Source organism: Triplophysa rosa, linkage group LG9 (assembly GCF_024868665.1).
Source record: "Triplophysa rosa linkage group LG9, Trosa_1v2, whole genome shotgun sequence".
NCBI classification, from domain to species: domain Eukaryota; kingdom Metazoa; phylum Chordata; class Actinopteri; order Cypriniformes; family Nemacheilidae; genus Triplophysa; species Triplophysa rosa.
The window spans coordinates 15,257,855-15,279,325 of record NC_079898.1 but is presented as its reverse complement, the minus strand read 5'-3'; the positions used below and the strand labels follow the sequence as shown (position 1 = coordinate 15,279,325).

Here is a 21,471-nt window from a genome sequence, read left to right as displayed (position 1 = left end):
AATTTGACTAGTGATGACAATGTGTAAACGCATTGGCGGGTGCTGGGAAGATGGGTGTTATTCAGGTCATACAAGGTATTTTAATAAAAACAATGTGAAGAATATTAATGGTTTGAATATTAATGGTTAGTGCACAACAGCTTACAAATGATATGACCTTATAAATGATGTTAATGACAAGCTATCAAACTGCCACCACATGGCAAGAACAAGCACTTGCATACATGTAGTTCATAATGGCTTATACAGTTACAAACATTAAACACTAAATAAAGTTGAATGATATTAACATCTGAAACAAGCATACATTTGAACAACTTTCTTGCTAGCATCGTGTCTTGTCAGCAATAAACAATAACGCATTTGATCAACAATGTGATTGGTGCAAACCTCAATCTTACACTGCTCTAAAAAAAAATCTTTTTTTTGTTGGTTCAACTTAAATTGGTTGCCTTAAAATTTTAAGTAAATTCAACTTAAAAATATTAGTTAACTCAATTGATTTCTCGTTGCGTTGACTAAACTCGCTGAGTTGACTAATATTTTTAAGTTGAACCAACAATTTTCTTACAGTGAGAATGTTCATGCAGATGCTGAGAGGCTTTTATTGTGTTAATACACAGTTGGGTTGTGTTGGATGGAAAGTATTGGATTTTTCATCTAATTGTTGCGTCCACAAGGTGAAAATCCAGTCACATATTTATTAGCATATAACATGCCTACTGATAATGTTCAAATCACAAATTAATGTGGTTTGCACCTAAATTGAATAATTAGGGTTAGGGATTCAAACAGACCTCTAACCCAAACTATGAGCAATTCTAGTATTGATGTTTGACTTATCAAACATGTAATTATGCCAAGTCATTTACAGCAATGCCAAAAGGATTGCCAAAGGAGATGAAGCAAATATCTATTGCAAAAAAGAAGCATTATTTCTTTAAATAAGATCAGAAGCAGCTGTTCATGTTTACTTTACTAAATAACAAAATTTTGATGGACACAAAATGACATGAGGTTACGCATGTGGCAAACTTGTGGAAACGTTTCTTAGCACAGCAATATCTAAAAAAGAAATGCTTTACTGTCTGTTCTTACTTTTAGACTTCACCCACAATTAAGTATTTCCAGAGAAAATAAACATTTAAACACAAATACAAACCACATCACTGTTTCTTCATGAGGACTACCACTCTGCACCTTTCAGAATGCAATGTGATATACTGCCACGACAGCAATGGTGGCACATGTTATCAATGTCATAGGGCCTATATGCATACAGTATACTGTAAATGATACTGTCTGAATGCAGAATGCAAATTGTTGAGGCTTTATAGTGCCTATTGCCAGCAAATCTGTCACTGAGGTGTTACGACTAACATAACACTCCCCTATTTTAAGTCTACACTACAGCATGTTTAGATTTAGTGCGCAAGCTCAGGGCCGAATCGGTACCAAAAGTTCAGCAAACATACAGTATTTAGTGAATTCCACAGAGGGCACCTAACTTTGTTCAATGACCGAGGCCATGTGTCTTTTCCCACAGTACTTTTCTCACATTAACGGAAGAGCTACACTGGAGCTTATAAAGGACAAAAATCATTGCTGTGAATCTATGTTCCTGTGTCTATCACTATGTTGTTATAAATGAGCAGAAGGGTGGTTCTAAATTAAGATTTCAGGTCAAAAACAGGAAATGGCTCAGTGAGCAGTCGAGGTAGGACGGAGAAGTCCTGGCCGCTGGGCGGCATCTACAACATCCCCTTTGTTCCCTCATGCTACAAGCAAGGGAGCACAGCCCGCCTCTTCTCTCTCCCCTCCCTTCCTCTGTCTCACTCTAAGGTCTCTCCTGTTCTCTTCCTTTACCAAGTCTCTTACAAATTGTGACAGTGTATGATAATTTGCTGTAAGAACCTCCCACCAACTGCCTCTTCAGTAGATGGGCCGAGCATGGCACGAACAGTGTGGGCAGTCATTCAAAAAACATATGAGTCATTACAAAATAATGAGCAGCAGCTTGATTTCCTGGTGTTTGCTAAACATTTTATTTTGTCTTCGGTACCCCCAGTAAGCACCCCATTTACTGACATCAAACCTTTAGCATTATCATCAATATGACTATTACATGGCTTATTACAATCAATCACAAATGAAAATGTTTTTAAAACAGCGATATGGTACAAAATGTCACATGTAATCTCCTCTCACCTCTCCCTTTAATGACAGAGTGGCGTCTTGATAAATGCTCACACACTGTATATTGGTGTTTGGAGTGTCAATTATACAAAACCACCAAACCCAAAACACCTGACTCATAAAAGAACTAAACAACCTACAAAAAGTAAATATTATATAATATTAACAAATTATCAATATTAATACCCTTACAGAAATGTCACATGGATATCATATGTAAAAAAACACATGTGAAATGTGCTTTTGGACATGAATCTTAAATCCCATGTGAAATCCATGGGATTATTAATTGTGATTATTGTAATTAATAACTATAAATCAAAGGATTCATGATATTAATTTAGTTCATAATATTAATAATAATAACAACATTAACATATTATTATTGATTTATATTTATCCATAACTTTTGCCTTTCTGTCCTCATCTCTGTTTGAAACATAAAGCACACATTTCCCACAAAATCTGACCAGGGCGCTCAAATTATAAATTATTATTCTTATAAATTTACCGTTGTCAGTCAGGGTAAGGTAAATTGACAGTTTTCAACACTGAATGTTAACCCACTTGCTTAATAAATATTCTTTGTTTATTATTTTTTTAAAGTTACAGATTGTAGCTTTAATCTATTTTTTTAGGCTGCGATTTCTGCTTTTTATGCAACTCTGATTGGGAATCACTGTCCTAAACAAATCCAACTACAATGTGCTTTGAGTGCAGTGTTTATATTTATTCATTAATTTTTTTTACTATTATTTAAATGCACACACAATCTTTTTTTCACTATTTGATATAATAACTGACTATTATATCAAAAGGCAGCAAATCAAGAGGTCAAGGCTGACTGCAAATGAAAATATTCAAGCGCCCTGCTCCATGATATGATGACAGATATTTGGTGTGGATATTAGCAGAAGTGCTGTGAAAGCACGCTGCTCTATTACACACAGTCACGCAAACAAAAGAGGCGCTCGATCGCAGTGATGTTAATTACAAGCCTCTGACACATACACATGGATTTCTAGTGCCAACAGAAACATCGCTAAACCCACCCCTCCTCTACACAACAGGCCACTCCACTCCACTCCTCCTCGACAGTCCATTGAGAGCCCTTGGCACGCCTGTCTACCTCATTATCTAATTTGTCTCATTAGCCATGCAGACACACTTCTGCAAGGGGGCTTTTTCATTCGAACATCATAATTGATGATCACGGCCATTGATAAATGGCAGATTAGATAAGGGACCAGACCTGGGCCATATATTGAATATTCACTATATCTATTAGTAATCAATTAATATGTCGGCAATATAATATTAAGTACAGTGTGAACATTATGTATTGCTTTCTCTTTGGTCAATAAATTTGCTAAAACCTGTGTCATTAAACTAATGCGGTGATTATAAATAGAAGAAGCGATTAAATTATTGTTTTTGTTCATTCAGTAAAAGACCTGAGCGGCCAGGGTAGGCGAGGAGTTAAAGCCAGTTTGAAATATGATCCTCTTTTGTTCTTTATTTATTTATTATTTGGTCGGCCCGTGTCTGAGATGCACCACGTACCAGGCTGTAAGGCATGCGTGACACGATTCTCCCCCTTTTAATGTGAATCCAGCTTCCCTCTTGCTGAGTTATAGAAACCCACCTCCATTTTAATCACATCAGACCGCCACGACTCACCTCTTCCTAGCGCATACATTTGCTGAGCAATGCTACAAATCCTGAGTCATGTATGACTGCAGCATTTCAGAAAGAGGAAAAAGTGGGCAGAACCGAGTACATGTGTGGGTATATGAGGGATACGAGAGTGCCTTGCAAGAAGTAGGCAGTTCTGCAAAGGAAGAAACGGATATTTAATTACAAGGATCATCTTAACATGATCAACAAGGGGAATTCAGAAATACTGTCATTTTGTTAATAACAGTTATTTTGAAATAAACAGAAAATATGATGCATTCATAACCAATTGCACAGGAAACATCAGATAAATTAAGGATTATTCGTCATCACTGTTGTCCCTAAAGTCGTGTATTAAAGCAAAGAACAACATGTTGTGCTATAGACGGTTTCATCTTAACAACATAAACAAACCTTACAACGCATGCGCACTTTTGAGACCCCCCAACTGAACTTCCGGTACACATTAACAAACAATAGAGCGCCTGTAGATTATTTCTCATAACAATCAAAAGAAACCGAGAAGAACCGTTACTTGGCTGAACTTGTCTCTCCAATATTTTGAATTTAGACTGCGACACCAAGCTCAACCGCTAGATGTCATTGTACCATACGGTTTCTTTAAATGCGATCGAACTGCAGGACCCATTCAACATTTAATAAAATGAACATACAACAAAATTCAACAAATCGTTTATTTAATACAATAATTATACAGTAAAATAATAATACAAATTAATATTAACATAAATTAAATAACATATAATTATATTATTAGTCAATAGAGGGTATGGACGTGTCGTCATTTTATGGCAAACACTCAGCAAAATGACTGCTTACAATATCAGGAAATGCAATTCCGCTCAACATTTCAGTGTCCATGAACACCTGATTCCTTTGTAATTCGTAGCGAAGCCGTAAGGATCACCGTCGAGTCCAGCTGCTTGTAAGTGTAACGGAGGCCAGCTAGTGAAGAGCTGTGCAGTGTGTAAACCTCATTCCCCGACCAACAGACGCTCTAGCGACAGACGCTAGAGACTGCGGTCTTTAGCCTCCTCGTTAGAGCGCCCGTCTCCCATCCGGACTGTGTCAGGTTCGAGGCCCGTGCAGAGCCGTGCAAGTGGGACCGGTTACATAAGTTCAGCAAATAATTGCGTGTTTTAGTCCGTTTCTCCTATTCTCCTCAGCCATTTTGCTGGGTGTTTTGCCACCCAGGGGAGCGTGTCCCGACATGTTAACGTGGGAAAGTAACGTCAATGCATACTCTTTATAGCCAAACACAAACCGGAAGTTAACTGGGGGTCAGGTGCGCGCGCGTCCGATGAAACGGTCTATAAGGCACACTGTGCTTTAAGTCAGTGAGAGCTGAACTTTGGGCATTTTCCAAACGGCATTTATGCGCCCTTGAAGGGCCCTTCGCGAAGGGGACGCCATTTGTAGGGGCGTTCCAAACGAAAGTGAACACCTGAATCCCGTCGCTAAGGGCAAATGCCATGGTCAGTTCAAGGAAGTGAGTTCCGTTTGTGATCACGTGATCTTGGATTATGAGTTCTCGCAACGCATTTTGAAGCAAATATGATGCGGGATTTTGATCATTTAGTTTGTATTTGTTTTATATTATTTTTGTCAGTGATACATATGATTTAACATAGTTAAAATATAGTAAAAATATAATTTAGTTTATAGGAAAGTATGTTTAATATGTTTAAAAATAGCTACTTGTTTATAGGTTTCCTTCATCATATATTCCCTTTATTATACCAAGTGGAGTGAAAAAAACTAAGTGAAATAAGACAATTACACAATATTTAACAAGAAGTATTAAAAATGTTGTTTATTTTCAACATACGAGCACTGGATTCAAGAGTGCATGTGCGGCATTGTCAAGCTAGCATTTGGCCAGTCATTCCCTTTGTGATGGGAGTTCCAGTAATGCCCTACACCCTTCAAAGAGTTAACTTCAAGGGCTCAGCCCTTCGAAGGGAGTAGGGCATAGGGATGCTCACTTCTGTTTGGAAAATGCCATTTGTCTACACACACACTGGTGTTTCATCCCATTTCCATGGTGATTATGCAGAACAATATTGATATAACACAGGGTTTTTTCGACCCTCCTCCAGACATTTGTAAGATTACACGCACGCATAAACGCTCGCATAAAAACACTTACACACCCCAGCTGGAGCAGAACCAATGCAGCGATGGTTGTGGTTTTGGAAGCGGACTCCATATGTGACAGGACACCATACATCATGCTGTTTTTCTCTTTCATTTCGTGACTCCTCTGGCTGCGACTGGAGAACTTCAAAAAACTAAAGATGTGTTTATTGGGAGCAACATTTTCGAGTGGACACAAAGGAGAGGAAAGGTCTTACAGTAAAGAACTGTGAAAGAAGCAAGCATAAAGCATTATCACAGACTATTCGCAATAAAATGCTCTAAGCTGATAAGACATTTTCAGCTGAAAGGGAATAAAGCAAACATTCCATAATGACTATAAAGTAAAAGAGGCTCAAATTAAAGATAAAACCAGCTGGACAAATGTGGCCATTGGTTTTAATACTAATATTTATAGTCATGTGAGCATGCAAGTAATTTGTCAAAATGTCAGTAAATGATGTATTCAAAAGTATAATTACATGGGAGAGCAGAGAAACCCAGGCAAGACTTTCTGGTGTCTGTCTAGGCACTTAATGACAAATAGTTGCATTCCTATTGTGCTATTCATAGCACGCGACTGTACCAAACCCATGTTGGAAGAGACAGTGATTCTAAAAATCAGGTAGTTTTTACACTGGTCACACTTGATGGCAAACACTCCCCTATCGTGACTTGCCTTTTCTTTCTCAAGCTGACTAATTCAATAAACATTCCAGTGCGCGGACATTGCCCCGTCTACAAATGTAGAAAACATTTTCCCTGTGAGCACTAAACACAGATATTCCTCAATTCTTTGTTTGGTTGAACACAGAGAAAGATATTTGGACGAATGCTTGTAACCAAACAGTTCTTGGACCCCATTGACTACCATAGTAGGAAAAATTACAATGGTAGTCAAAAGTGCCCTAGAACTGTTTTCTGTCATACGTTCTTCAAAATATGGCTGTGTATTGGCACGTGCCTCCCGATACGATACATATCACGATAGATGTCACGATACAATATATTGCTATGTATTTCGATACGATACACATTTGCGATATATTGTAATACTTTAAATAGAAAATGTAAAAAGTAGAGCTAGAAATACAACATGCTGTGCACCATTTTCTGTAAGGATAAGTGTAAAAACATCCCTTACCTCTGCAGAGTGGCCATGATGTGCGATGCATGGACCTTTAGATCAGAGGTTTGGGTTCTCAAACTGTGGATTGCGCCCCTCAAGTGGGTACCACAGGGGAATAAGGTGGGTCACGCAAGGCTGTTGTGGTGCATTACAGTTAAAAAAATGAACATTGGCAGTTTAAAACCCCTGGTTCATCCGTGCTGTAAATGTGCTGGTGTCACATCCATGAAAGCACAATAAAAATACTTTTCTTAATAAACTTTTTGTCTAATGCACTGCAGTATCCTAGTGACTTGTGTCATGACTTGCGAAGCCTACAAACAGCATTATTTTATATAACTCATTACTCCATTACTTATTTTGAAAACCAAAGCACACCCACACATCAGCTCTGAGAGCTCGAAGCGTTCTTATATTTTTCGCCATGCTCGCTTCCACTTTACTTTTGGCCGTATGTACAGTATATGACATGATTTAAAAAAACATTACATGTATCAATATTTTTGCACAGCCCTTCAAAATATTTTCTTTTGTGTTCAACAAAACAAACAAAAAAAATGATAAAGCAATTCTTCCTACTATGGTAGTCAATGGGGTCCAAAAACTGTTTGGTTATAAGCATTCTTCCAAAGATCTTTCTCTGTGTTCATCAGAACAAAGAAATTTATACAGAACTGGAGCAATTCGAAGTTGAGTAAATGATGACAGAATCTTTATTTTTGGTTGAACTATCCCTTTAAACAGTGGTGGCTGGTGATATTTTTTGAGGTGGGGCTGTGGCACAGCAAACAATTTCAGCAAGCAACAAAGTTAAAGAACATCTAGTTACCTGTTTATTCAGTTAATTTACCAGTCTCAGTTAAATTTTGGACACTTCCATGACTGATACAAATCTGAGGATAACCATGTACAAGAAAACCAATCAGGTGCTTCATATCCCTCACTCCCGTAACTGTCCATGCTGGATCTGTCCCAGTTGCTTTAAACAACAGGCACGGAAAGCAAAATAAGGCATTAGCAGAAACGCACCCACATAGCCAGGCCTTTTTAGTGTACCAACGGGAAGAGAAGCTTCACGTGTACTTCTTCCCTTTTTCGCTTGTCTGCTGTCTGATTAAGAGGTCAGGCTGATCTGGACCCAGCTCCTTTACCTTCAGTTTTTCTGCCAAAGTTCTCTTCTCAAATGTACATTGGAGTAGAGATTTTACAGAGTTAGGTTCGTGTCCGGAATTACCTGAGCCCGCCATTGTCACACAATTGGAAATTGCGCCACTACAGACCAGCCTGATTTTAGCAGTTTGGGGCGACAGAAAAATCGCCCATTTCAGATAAGATTTATGGACGCTGATTGGGTCAATTTTATGTCGTGTCTTAAATATATGTATATCTTGAATCAGGATTTGACTAAATTCTACAAAGACCCACCTCCTGTGGGCAATTTCTCGATCACCCCTGAAAATTTCACCCGCTGAAATTGAGACGTGCAGACAGGCAGAGAGTGATGATGAAAACATATATTTTCCACAGATGATTATCTATAACATTATATTATGCAAATATACATTTTAAAAAATTATATAATTATAATTTTGTGTGTGTAGTTCAGGGAGGGCGGCGCCCTCTATTGGCCAGCCGCCGCTGCCTTTAAATAAGAATTTGGAATATGAAGAAATATGAATATATGTTACCAGCAGTCTTTGCCTGTCTTCTGCTATAGCTTCAACCTCTCAGATAAACAGCAGGTTTCAAATGAAAAAAAAGAACAACTCTGTCATGGCTCTGCTTCATTTAGTCATGTTTTTCTTGGTCCTGTAGCTGAGCCATGACAAAGCCTTTGGTTATTTGTGGAGAGAAACATATTATTGTCCTTTTGACAATAATATACGTTCTCTCCAGTGTCTCGTCATTGTCCCCGCTCCTCTCGTTTCCTTGTGATCTTTCCCTGAGTGTTTGATTAACCACACCTGCCCCATGTCGTTATCCCTCGTTTGTCTTACCTATATATACCCTCTTGTTTCTTTGTCCTGTGCCCGTGTATTACATACGTGTATGTGTATCGTGCTTGTCAGTGTTCCTGTGATCCTGTTTTTCTGTTTCAAGAACCCAGTCCTGTCTAAGTAAGTTATTATTATATTATTATTTTCTTATCTTGTTTACACCCCCTCGTGGGTTTTTGTTTTGCGTGTTTTTTGTAATAAATATATCTTGTTTAACCCCTTCACTTCTGCCTGCGCTTGGGTTCTTCTTTCCTGCCACACACCCGTGACAAACTCGTACCAAAAGCAATCATTTTGGTATTTAAGGCTTCTGAAAGCCAGCACCTCCTTGTACAACATGCCTCATGTTTTCAAAATTGTGGGCTTTTAAAGAATGCCTTAAATACCAATTTCCATGGTTCTCTTTTTTCCGATTTATTTTTGGAATTTTGTGGTCCACTTTTTAAGCTATTTTAGGTGCTGTTTACTCGGTGAACACACTACAAAGTTTGTCTTCTCTCTGTGCGAATTGTTGTGAATCCAGGAGCCACAGATGACAATAAGAACATCAGACACAGACATATAAAATGCGCCAGAGTGCTTTGGATTGTGGGTAATGAAATTATTGGATGGCCCCGTACCAAAGCCACTGTCAAATTGTCACTTTGGTTACAAGCAACTGTAACATTAATACTAGCATCACTTACTGATCACAATGAAAATATTGTCGTATGAGTATAAATACAAGCCAAAATTAAAATTTCACGACCCCATTTATGTACTGTAAAACAGACTAAATGACACGATAATTATATATTTGTAATACAGACGCCCCACTTTTGAAACCTCATATCCCCTGAGCCCAACCATTCTGGGCACATTGTTTAGCTGTGTCAGTGCGGTTGTTTGAGTGGCACATGGGAATGATTTTTGTGCTGGGATGCAAATCTAAAGTCGGCCAATGAGCACAGTTTATAGATGGAGGAAGACAACTTCAGCAGGGGTCTCCAACCCTGCTCCTGGTGAGCTACCTTCCAGAAGATTTCAGCTCCAACCCCAATCAAACACACCTGGACCATCTAATCAAGAGGTGCGTTCCATTTGGCCATAAGTGGACTGCGAAGTCGACTTCACATGGTGTTCCTCCATCTTAAGTGAGATTCCAATCCGAAGGGAGTGAACATGTTCAGTTCGAAGGGCACTGCGACCGGTGTAGGGAATCAGGGAACATCGATACATCACTGCCATTGTGCGCCGCGTCACGAGTTGGACGTCATCGGACGAGTTTATGTATGACTTTTGTACATTGTGAAAGTTTATTTAATTATTGTTAATTATATTAAATACTGTGGTTTGCTTCATGTAAATGTTATTTTACTTTTTGTAGCATTGTTATTATGTAGGCTACACACTCGAGATGATGAAAGTATTTATTTAATGTATTTATATTTTATTGTGCAATATAGTTTTCATATGCATGTAAGGATTGATCCATTTTGCTATTATCATAATGTAAAAGTGGTAAGCGGCAGCAGTTATTTTTTATAATGTTATGTTATTTACCTCAGGAATGTTTACTGCTGCACCACATAGGAAAAAAAGCTAGATGAGGCCGATGCGACCATGGATCAAGAGCACATCTTCACATAGTTGACCAAATTAAAATTTATTTTTGTATTGCATAACAGTAGAGTTACGCAGCTAAGGTGTTCAGGGCTGTTTGATAATTACAGATTACAGGTGTGTTGAAACAGCTAGGGTTGGCTAGCAGTTTGCAGGACGGTGCTCACCAGGAGCAGCGTTGGAGATCCCTGCCCTACAGAGACTTTAGACAGTTTGCCACTTCAGTAACTAAGTCACACAGAACATCATACAGAATTCATACTTTTGTGCTTTAATGTTATTCAGACTCAAATGGGTTGCAACTGCAAGTGAGCTTCTGGTGAAGTTCATCTACCAAAAAAGTTTCATAAACTTCAACCTCTAGTCGAGTGTTCGACACGTATCCTCCAAAAGAGAATGTCAGGTGAACAAAGATTGGTGGACACAAAATTTAAATAAACGCCTTAATACAAAGTTAAAAATGCTTTTAAGTCAAATTAAGGAGGCAATATTTCTTTCTGAAAGTTCTTATGATATGACCCCTTTACTTGCAATTCTTATTTTGTGTTCTTCTCTTCACTCTCATGTATTTCCCAGCATTCTCTTCAAAACAAAGCCATTTAAACTAATATGCCTCAGCAGTCCCTTTTTCTTTGTACTAATAGCTAACACTTACACAGCTAATACTTGACCATCACAGACGCACTAATGTCTCTTTCAGTTACTTTAGGTCTCCTTTGCTTCCCTTACATCCACACATATCCCTCTCCCTCAACACACACATAAAGCTGCTGTATCTGTGTATATGCCTCGGGGCTTCTCCAGCAGATTGAAAGAGAAAAGCTTTGGCCATCACAGCTGTTCCCAATGCTTCAGTCCCCATTGCTCAGCAACAGAGAACAAAACAAAAGCACATCCCTCCCCTCCAACCCTTTCCATCTCCTCCCATCCTCTACAGCGGCACTACCACATTACAAACCGTTCTCTCTGCCCCTGCACACACACACACATGCACGCCCCTTCTGTCCTCATACCCTCACCCCTCCCACCCACCGTCCTTACACACAAACACCAAGTCCTTTGTCCACATTTACTTGGCAAAATATATATTCTGCAGTTAAAGTGATTAAGAGTCAAGCCAGAACAGTAGTAGAAACAGTAGACAACTTTTGTTCGGCTGTGTGGGACAAATAACTAAGGGGGATGTGGCATATCAGGCTATTTTCATACCAAGTTATGATGTTCTCAGTGTCTCGCTTGGTGAAAAGAGAATGAAGTAAACAACCAGGGCTGGGGAGTAACGAAATACATGTAACTTAGTTACGTATTTAAAATACAAAATTTGAGTAACTGTATTTCATTACAGTTACTTTTTAAATGGTGGTAATCAAATTACAGTTATACGAAAAGTATTTTAGATTACCAAAGTGATTACTTGGAATTTCAATGGCATTTATTTCATTTAAACTTTATATTAACTGTAACGGGCAATTAATGTAAACCGCAATCGGTGATTCTCTGACCCTTGAATCTTTAATGTCTGTGGTTACCTGAATGACTAACGACTGTTTTCATGTTTTGCGAGTCTCTTGTTTAAGTAATTTGTTTAGGTAATTGCGACTTTTTATCTCAGAGTTCTTTTATCTCACAGTTCTGACTTTTTCCTCACAATTGCGAGTTTATAACTCATAAATCTGATTTATTTTCTTAGAATTGTGAGCGATATACACTCACAATTGCATCTGTCAGTCCAATGAGAGAAAAAACACTGACTTTTTTCTCAGAATTGCGAGCTTGAGAAAAAAACTCTGAATTGTTATAAAGTTAGAAAGTTAGAATTGCATGAAATAAACTTACTATACAAATGTCAAAATTGCAAGATCTCGCAATTGTGAGTTTTTCATGCGATTCTGATTTCATAACTTGCAACTGCGAGTTTAAATCTCGCAATTTGGAAAAAACAAAATTAATTTTTTTATTTAGTGACGGAAACAAGTTTCCATGAAACACAATGCATTCAGAGAAGGGGGTGAAAATGTTTAAACAGGGTGATGTGTAAAGATTTTTTAATTTGTTTATAGATCATATTTTTTTCATGTAGTTCTGCCCTTCACATTAAGCATGTATAACCACATGTTTCCCAGAAGACAAAATAAGTACATTTTGCCTCCAATTCAAAAAAGTTTACACACCCCAGCTCTTAATGCATTGTGCTGCCTTTTTGAGCATCAGCATTTTTCCTTTTCTTTTTTCTAAGATTGTGTGCTTTTTTGCTTTAAGATATATTGTGGAAAACTAATGTTGTTTAAAATAAAATGCAGAGGAAAACCAAGTCCTCTGTTTGGTGATCCCTTTGTGTTATTTACCTTATCAGTATTCCAAAGTATTCCAAAGTATTTAGATTAAGTTACAGAACTTGTGTAATCTAACGAAATACGAAATTACTTTTTAAAGCATGTATTTTGTAATCTGTAGTGAAATACATTTTAAAAGTAACCTTTCCAGCCCTGTAAACAACACAGTCCCAGATCGTTTCACTTTTCAGTGGGAAAAGCATATTCAAGTAATTTGACAACCAAGTAAAGTGCAACCATCCAGAGGGTAAAGCGTTTACGTTCATTTATTGTTTAGACAAACATAAAATTTACAAAACAAATACTAAAACTGGGAGATAATAAATCCATTTGGTCCTGTATTGTTCAAATGGGTCATTCTCACAAAACCACTGAAACATCATGGCAGTAAGATTTAGGTTATAAAACATAATTCGGTAACACAAAAATAATCATAATAAACAAAATTATTTATGTATTTTACTGCTTTTTCTGCTGAAATTCTCATTCCTGTAACGTGTCCTGATTTGTCTGAGTGAACTATATGTTATACAGTATATATGTTATGAACTAGATGTTAACGACAAAAAAAAAACATTGACAGAATATTTGTGTAATAAAAATGAAGTAATAGTGGGAAAAAATAGTGTCCATCACTGATATTCTCATCCTCCGTAACAGGACTGTTTACACGCACACACACACTCAAAGATATTTACATTAAGTTTGATTTTATGTGAAGAAGTGCAGGTTAACAGATAACTTTGTATTTTTCTAAAAAGTGTAAGATTCTCTTGTCACGGTGTGTACACAACTTCTTTCATCATTACGATACATTATTTTAGCTGACATGGTAAATATAACATTGGGTCGAAACACTGAAAGCATTTTTAATGTTTGTTGCCGGCATACAGCTAGCCAGGCAAGATACATGGACTGAAAGGGGCAGACACAATACAGTAAGAGGAAAAAAGTAACAGACAGACATAAGAGGAGGCTCGACGGCTCTTTCTCAATAGAGCGCATGTTGAACTTCAGCAGGACACTGTCTGACTTATTTATGTTGGCTAGCATGACCTGCATGAAACAGGAATACAATACAAGTCTTTTAACAGAGATTTAAGGTGCTCGATTTCAAAACAGACAACAGGGAGCAGCTCTGTCCTACAAACATCAGGCCTACAACCCACCCGATCGCCACAAACAGGGGGTGTGAATCTCAAATGGCAGCCACGATTCTGACCCTAACACTACACGAAGTCAGATTACATATCGAGCATCTGTCTGATGAAACAAGGAAGGCGTCGGAATGGCTCGTCTCAGAGACAACTAGCTGCTATTAGTGCAAGTCGTCCCTGCTGGTTCACACCTAAACACTGACCACACACAGTGACAGATAAAAATACGTTTCCCTCTTCCCAGGGATTTCTCGCTAGACATCAGTTTGCGCTAGCAGTTCTGCTGTAAACCTTGACTGTATATCAAATAAAAAAAACAGACCAACAATTCAGTCAAGGCATGTTTGGAAAGACCAGTGCTTAGAGGAAAAACTTGTTTCAACAAGTCCGCTTCTTTGTTTCGGGGTTAATTTACAGCTCTGAGAGAGATTATATACAGCTTCTGGTGCTGGGAGAAGAGAAGTTGGCTCAATGCCGCGTGATAATAGACAGTTTTATAATAAGAGTCGAGTCGACTTCACTGCACTTCACAGACATAAGGAGGAGGTTGGACGACAGTTCAGGGCATATGAGAATGAAACTTAGTGCTCTTCTGAAGCCTCTGTGGTACCACGGGGCACCAAACCAGCGCTGGTTCTGCGTCTCTGAATGCAACATGGGGTTCAGATTTGAACACATGGTGCACATTGCACAATGAGCCCACAGCAGTTAATCAGCTGGTAATGATCCTGCTGGTATAAACACAATCACTGACCACAGACACGGGCGCGAGTGTGAATTCACTACGGGTTTATTATTGTGATAACCTGATAAGGTGCAATGTGTGAGATGTAATGACACCTTAAGAAACAATGGAATAAATTGGAACTTAAACAGCACAGCAAAACATGTCTGGTATTGGTGGCAGAGCATAATAAACGGTGGTAATGCTTGCCGATTCAGACCCAGCGGTCCTGTGCGAGCCATTGTGCAGATGTGTGTGGTCAGGGCTCTGATCTCTCCTACTGTACTAGACTGCCTCTCTGATAACATCCTGAGACGGACACACCCCTGAATTCTCCTCATCTATTATTTAATACCAACAACTCACAGCATAATAAGGCTCGAAAAGAAGCATTTTGATTAAGAAGAAACAATGATGCATACCTCTCATGTACAAAGAGATGAGGCAGCGTACAGGACTGTAATGTCTGTCCTGCTTCTTTTCATAACGAAACTATATAATAAAAATTTATTAAAAATACAATACTGTGAGAATGGTTTTAAATTAGTGGGGTAAGAGGTATTGCTTGCCTTATCTAGCAAACTGTGCATAATTTATGTCAGGTGACCATATATTCAGCAGGGCTCTCAAGTTTTGAACTGAGTTCAGAGTGAGATTTTGGCGGAGGCGGGGGTTTGGGTGGGGACGGGGGTCTGATCTGAAAAATGTGACACATAAATTTGTACAAATAAAAAAATATTTATTTAATTCATCATTTCTTATTGCAGGTTTGTGTGTGTGTGTGTGTGTGCGTGCGTGCGTGCGTGCGTGCGTGCGTGTGAGAGAGAGATAATGGTTAGTGTTGTTTATTGTAGGTGTTGGTAGTATGTTTTGAGGCCTTCAGTACAGGGGTTGGTGGCTCCCACTTGAAACACCGTGGTTCCAGGCCAGCCATTTTCACTGTCATGATGGATGACAGAGTTCCATCCAGTGCCAAGCTGTTCCTGGTTTTGGTTTTATTTAGTCCAACCATGGAGAAAACCCTCTCAGCGTCTGCATTTGAATGAGGGAGCACTAACACTAATGCAGCTATTTTAGAAAGCCTCCCAAACTGGCTGCCAACATGCCTTCTTATGTCCCTCACGCCTTGATGGGCACAGGAGTTCTCTTGTCTACAGACTGAGCACCAGTAGAAGGAGCTGGTGGTTCCCATTGTGATGTATGGCCATCGGGTTGACCACTCCTTCTTAAAGAAACACCTATAGGTGGCTGCTCTACTTAATCCTCTCTTTGCTCTTAATTCTCCCTGTTTCCAGTGGGTTCTCCACTGTCTCCTCTATGGTGTCCTCCACAATCTCTTCCATGGACTCATCCTCTACTGACACCCTAGCTGTCTCCTCCACTGCCTCATCTAGTGTCTTCTCCACAGTCTCCTTCTCTGACCTGGCCACTCTTTTAGGGAGCTGATCCTTTAGAGCGAAGCATGAAAGAATGCTCATTTGCCTCTTCCCTGACATCTTTGAAACAGACAAATGTAATATTTAATACTATACATTGTCTGTCATAAAATATAACAAAATAGCCTAGGCCAAAGGTTTTCACAATGTGAATGTGTATACCCAGCAAACAATTTTTGGTTCCCAGAACGTTCCCCTAACGTTAGTTTTTGGTTCCCAGAACGTTCCCCTAACGTTAGTTTTTTGGTTCCCAGAACGTTATTTTCTGGTTATTTTAAAAAAAACCAGCCTGCAACGTTCTGGGAACGTTATTTTCTGGTTGCAAAAAATAAAACCGGAAAAGAACGTTCTTAGAACGTTATTTTTTGGTTCTCAAAAAAATAACCAAAAGGGAACCAAAAACTAACGTTAGTGGAACGTTCTGTGTTTGCTGGGTAATAGTTTTTTCTTTCCTTTCCTTTTCTTTCTTTTTTCTTTCCTTCTGAATCAGAACTAATACTAAACAAGTGTCAGAATAGCTGCTGAAATTAGCAGGGATGAACACATGCTGTAGTTGCAGCTAGCAAAGGGATTCACTGTTAAAGCTGACTGTATACTGTTTAAGATATTCAATTACTTTAAAGTTTTTATGTTAATTAAAATGTCACTATGATAATGTGGACATGTGAAGCTTGACAACATTTAACTACAAACACATTATTTTGAAAACTAGGAATAATGAGTGCAGATACTTACTGTGTGTGCTGCAGATGTTTTAACCTCTCCACTGAGGAAAGGCAGAATGGGGGAGGGGCTGTCACTGAGGACACCAGACAATTTCTTAAAGGGGCGTTTACCCCAAAATGACAGGGTAGACAGCAATTACAGGGACGCATGCAAAAAGCTTAATATTATTATGAAAATAGAATATAAATTATCCAAATTATTTGTTTTAGTAAATACATTGTTGAGGACAATAAGAACATTCAAAAAATATTTTAATTTTGTGCAGTGTTTCCACTTTTTACACTCACTGAAGTTAGCTTAGCAGTGTGAGGGACATGCCAAAATCACATACATCGAATCAAAGAAAATGGTATAAAATGATAAAACACATTTTAAGAATCTTCTTATTGCAGTTGTATGTGTGTAAATATTAGGACATTTCTAATAAAGCCTCAAAATGTCATTATTTTACATTATGTTCACGATGGCTCAGTGTTTCTGATGAGGACACCAAAAGGCACTTTATAGTGATAATGATCCATCTGAATTAATGTCGTGTTGAGCGAGCCTGTGAATCACAGAATGTGTCGTTGGAATCAGAACCTAAACGTTGTTGTTGCGGGAATATCTAAATCTTAGCCGGATACAGCAATGCTATTTTCTGATTGGCTGTTCGGTAGCTATTTTTTTATTTGATTAGCTGGTGCGTGGCAGGGCCTTCTGAACTCTATGGGGAACTCACTTGATTCTTCTAATAGCGGCGCAACTTGGTGGGCGTTATCCTGGAAATTTCTCTGCGTGAGAAATACAAGGTGTGGCGTGTGAACGGGTTAAAATGCGTGTGTCTCACGCTCAATGCGTGAGACTTGAGAGCCCTGATTCAGAAAGGGCACATTTTACAAAGACGCCTGTGCTTGAGTATTTTTTATGCCACATAAAATGACCTTCATGTCAAAATAAGATTTTGGAAATTAGAATTTTTTAATGTTCATAATATTATGTAAATTGTAAATCCATCACATATCATTCAACTTGCCCCTGACATGACACAACTTGCTGTATCCCTGACACTTGGCAGTTTTCTCACATATTACACGTCAAATTTCATTTCAAAGACAATTTATATCTTAACCAAAATAGTACAAATTTACTGTATTTGCCTCATGATTTATATAAAGACTGAAAAATGCATTTACACGCCACACTAACTCTTCTAGTCAGCCTAAAGAGATGTATAATCAAAACTGATCATCAAGTCTGAGTTGCCAAAATCTGTTTACCAGGAAAACTCAAACATCTACCAACAAAGCAAGAATATTTTGTACAAGAGAAGAATGAAAGACTTTCTCATGTTCCACATTCGAGTGCTGCAAATGTTTCTCGTGCTAGTGGAAAGAAAGGCTGCATTGAGGATATGCCAGATAGACAGACAGAAAAACAGAGAGAAAGTGAAGTTTTTCCTGAATTTTTCCCGAGATAAATTTTGGGCCCACAAAGCACATTTAATATTATTTGATGCAATTTCCCCCCTGATGATCGTGTCCTCATCTCACCTTCAGCACATTAACTGAACCCCAACACGTCATGTCACTTGCGTGAACCACTGAATGACAGTGCAGACAGCCCATTGAAAAAAACCCATTGAAAAAAAAAACAGTGTTGAGGAAATGAAACTTCAGGAATTTTAACATTAGGTTGACTTCCAACAGCGCTTTGAAGTAAAACATTAAAGCTGCATTTAGGTGATTATGTTAATTATGAATTATTATGAATTATGATTGTTAATTATGAATTATGTGCTAACTTTGCACAACCTACCTTCAAAAAAACTCTAGCTAACTATTCATCTTATGTTCTAAAATCACAAGAAACTATTACATTTTCCACATCAAAATGCATGAATACATTACATTTTCGGCTATCTTTAATCCACATGCACAGAAGAGTTGAGTTTGAGAATCATGAAGTGAAGAACAAGTGTCTAAAGTTAAGCTTCAATAAGTGTAAGAGATGAAGCATTTTCTCAAGCAAATGCTGAGAATGGTTTGTTGAGCCATGGAGAATCCCCTCTGAGCTATGCTTTTCCAAGGCCCCTCTACGGCTCTGTCTCTCTGGCCTCCTCCTTCTTTAAAGGTGGGTGTATGAAATATTAATGCTGCAGTACAACTGGCTGTAGAAAGAGGCCTCTCTCTCGCTCTCGGAGTGTGTGCGTGTTGGAGAGACAGCCGGCATTGCCGCTGTTCCAGAGACAGACACCCGATCTCTACTAAGCTCTCTGACCTGCTGGGGCCTCCACTGCCACTGTTTCTGCAGCATTTGAGTTAAACACTGATACAATATCAACCTTTTTCTTTTAATTGTAATCTCACAAGCATAAACAGCTAAAATGACTTTCATATAGATTATTATGATTACTGTAAAAAAGAATGACAACATCAGTGTCTAGCAGTGATACGTTTAATAAAATAACCTGTTTGTAAATAATAATGATTTTACATTATTAGTTTGTAAGTGGTAAAATAACAAAAGATGAAAAATGCATGAACTAACCTTTTGTAAACTGTTACTTCAGAATAAAAAAAATTATTAATTACATCACACACCATAGCGACAGCAACATAACAAGCCTGTTAGGTACAGGCCACAGGTTACATCTTAAGTGGAGTCTTGACACATCTCTCTGGAGGTTTAGCATTCAAAAACTCCAGGTAGTCAGTGTGCCTGATGCTTCAGAGTTCAATACAGTGAATGCGCTTCCTGCACATTATAATGAAAAGCAGGTCAGTGCCTGAGGCTCTGGCAGTTCATTTACACAGAATTTAATGCAAATGCATTTGAGCAATTCAGTAACATTGGTTTATAGTTTACAGCACATTAAAATATTATAGCCTGGCAGAAAATGTAAAAATGCTCATGCTATGGATTTAAGTGGGAAACTTTTTAAAGACTCAATTTGGGCCTAAATCTATGTTAGGGACTACTAGATTGTTTTACACAGAATAGGCAATAGAATTACAGTCACACCCCTGAATGACAGAGGAATTTTGCATACAGATGAGATGCACTTATTTTCCATGTACTCATTGCAATGGTCGTCAGTCCTTACTGAAGACCTAATCCTATGCAACCACCATTTTTATTCATATTCATTCCTTTAAAACTTGTGCAGTTTTTAATGGAGTTTATCTGCATGCAAAACTGATTTTACCGTTTTTAAAGGTGGCTGAGGGGAGTGTTTTAATTGGTCAACGGTGACCTCTAATGAGGTGACAAATCTGAACTCTGAGTTCTCTGACCCAACAGAGAACTGTATACAGCACACTCCCTAATCTGGATTATCATCTAAATTTGATGCGTCTCTAATCCACCACTGCCAAACTCTCGCTTTTAACCACTTGATTCCGGACCGATGGATAACCCAAGTGGACTTGCGTATCTGACATTTCTGGTGCTGAAGTCAGGATTTTCCAACTTCTCTACTTTTTTTGTCAATACTACTCACTTAAAAATGTAAACATTCAAACATAAAACATTTTTCTGTGTCCAATGCCGTTACAAATATAAATCAGACCATTATTGTTGAATATATGTGCAAGAATTTGTATTCAAATTAAGCAAAAGTCATTTGAAAATAATGTGAAATTAGAAACATAAACTCTGAAACTCTGAACCAGAAGCAGCTAAATAAAGAATTCAGAAAACTCGTCAGCCCCCCGATACTCATACAGCAGGTATCAGTATACAAAACATGAATTTGTAGGCTACTATACGCACTCGGACACGTCTCACTGAGAACAGTTATAAAACCAAAGAAAAAAATGCATTGGTCAATTACAGGCGACTATCAACACAGCGATCATAAGTATGTCATGTGGCTCTGCTCTTTGAAAAAAACATGTTTTGCATCCAAAGAATTTCAGTGCTTCCTATGACATGCGTTTACAGTTATTATTACAACTGCTACAGAAGCAAGATGTGCAAACAGGTTAATAGGGTCAATATATGCACGTCTGCAGCGATGACCCATCTACAATCTGACCCACATCGCGATTTTGTTGAAAATTCAAAGGAGAGTCCACTCACCCTTCTTGAAGGACTTGTGCGATCCTGATCAAGTGTAAATCACTGAGTGCTCGGCGGAACTCTAGCACGCGTTACATTGTATCAGTGCATGTTGCACGCCTCGGATTGTCGACATGATTTCACATGGCACGTTTTGACCGTCCCGTGCCTCATCAGCCTGAGAAAAAAGTGAACTGTTGCACACGTGAGTCAGACTTTTAAGTATCCCCAAAAGTACTACTAGGCAGGTGGTCTTCTGTGACTACGCGTCGCAAACACAAGACATGGGTTTAAAT

At 38.4% G+C, this 21,471-nt stretch overlaps 1 protein-coding gene across 1 annotated transcript in view; it reads right to left on the bottom strand.

The window, feature by feature from the left end:
- The window catches only part of sertad2b (SERTA domain containing 2b), a 36,316-nt gene extending 14,845 nt beyond the window's left edge, over positions 1-21,471 (bottom strand). The window contains exon 1 of the mRNA XM_057341634.1: positions 21,197-21,471. The gene's annotated coding sequence lies outside the window, so the exon portion shown is untranslated. The remainder of the gene's footprint in view (positions 1-21,196) is intronic.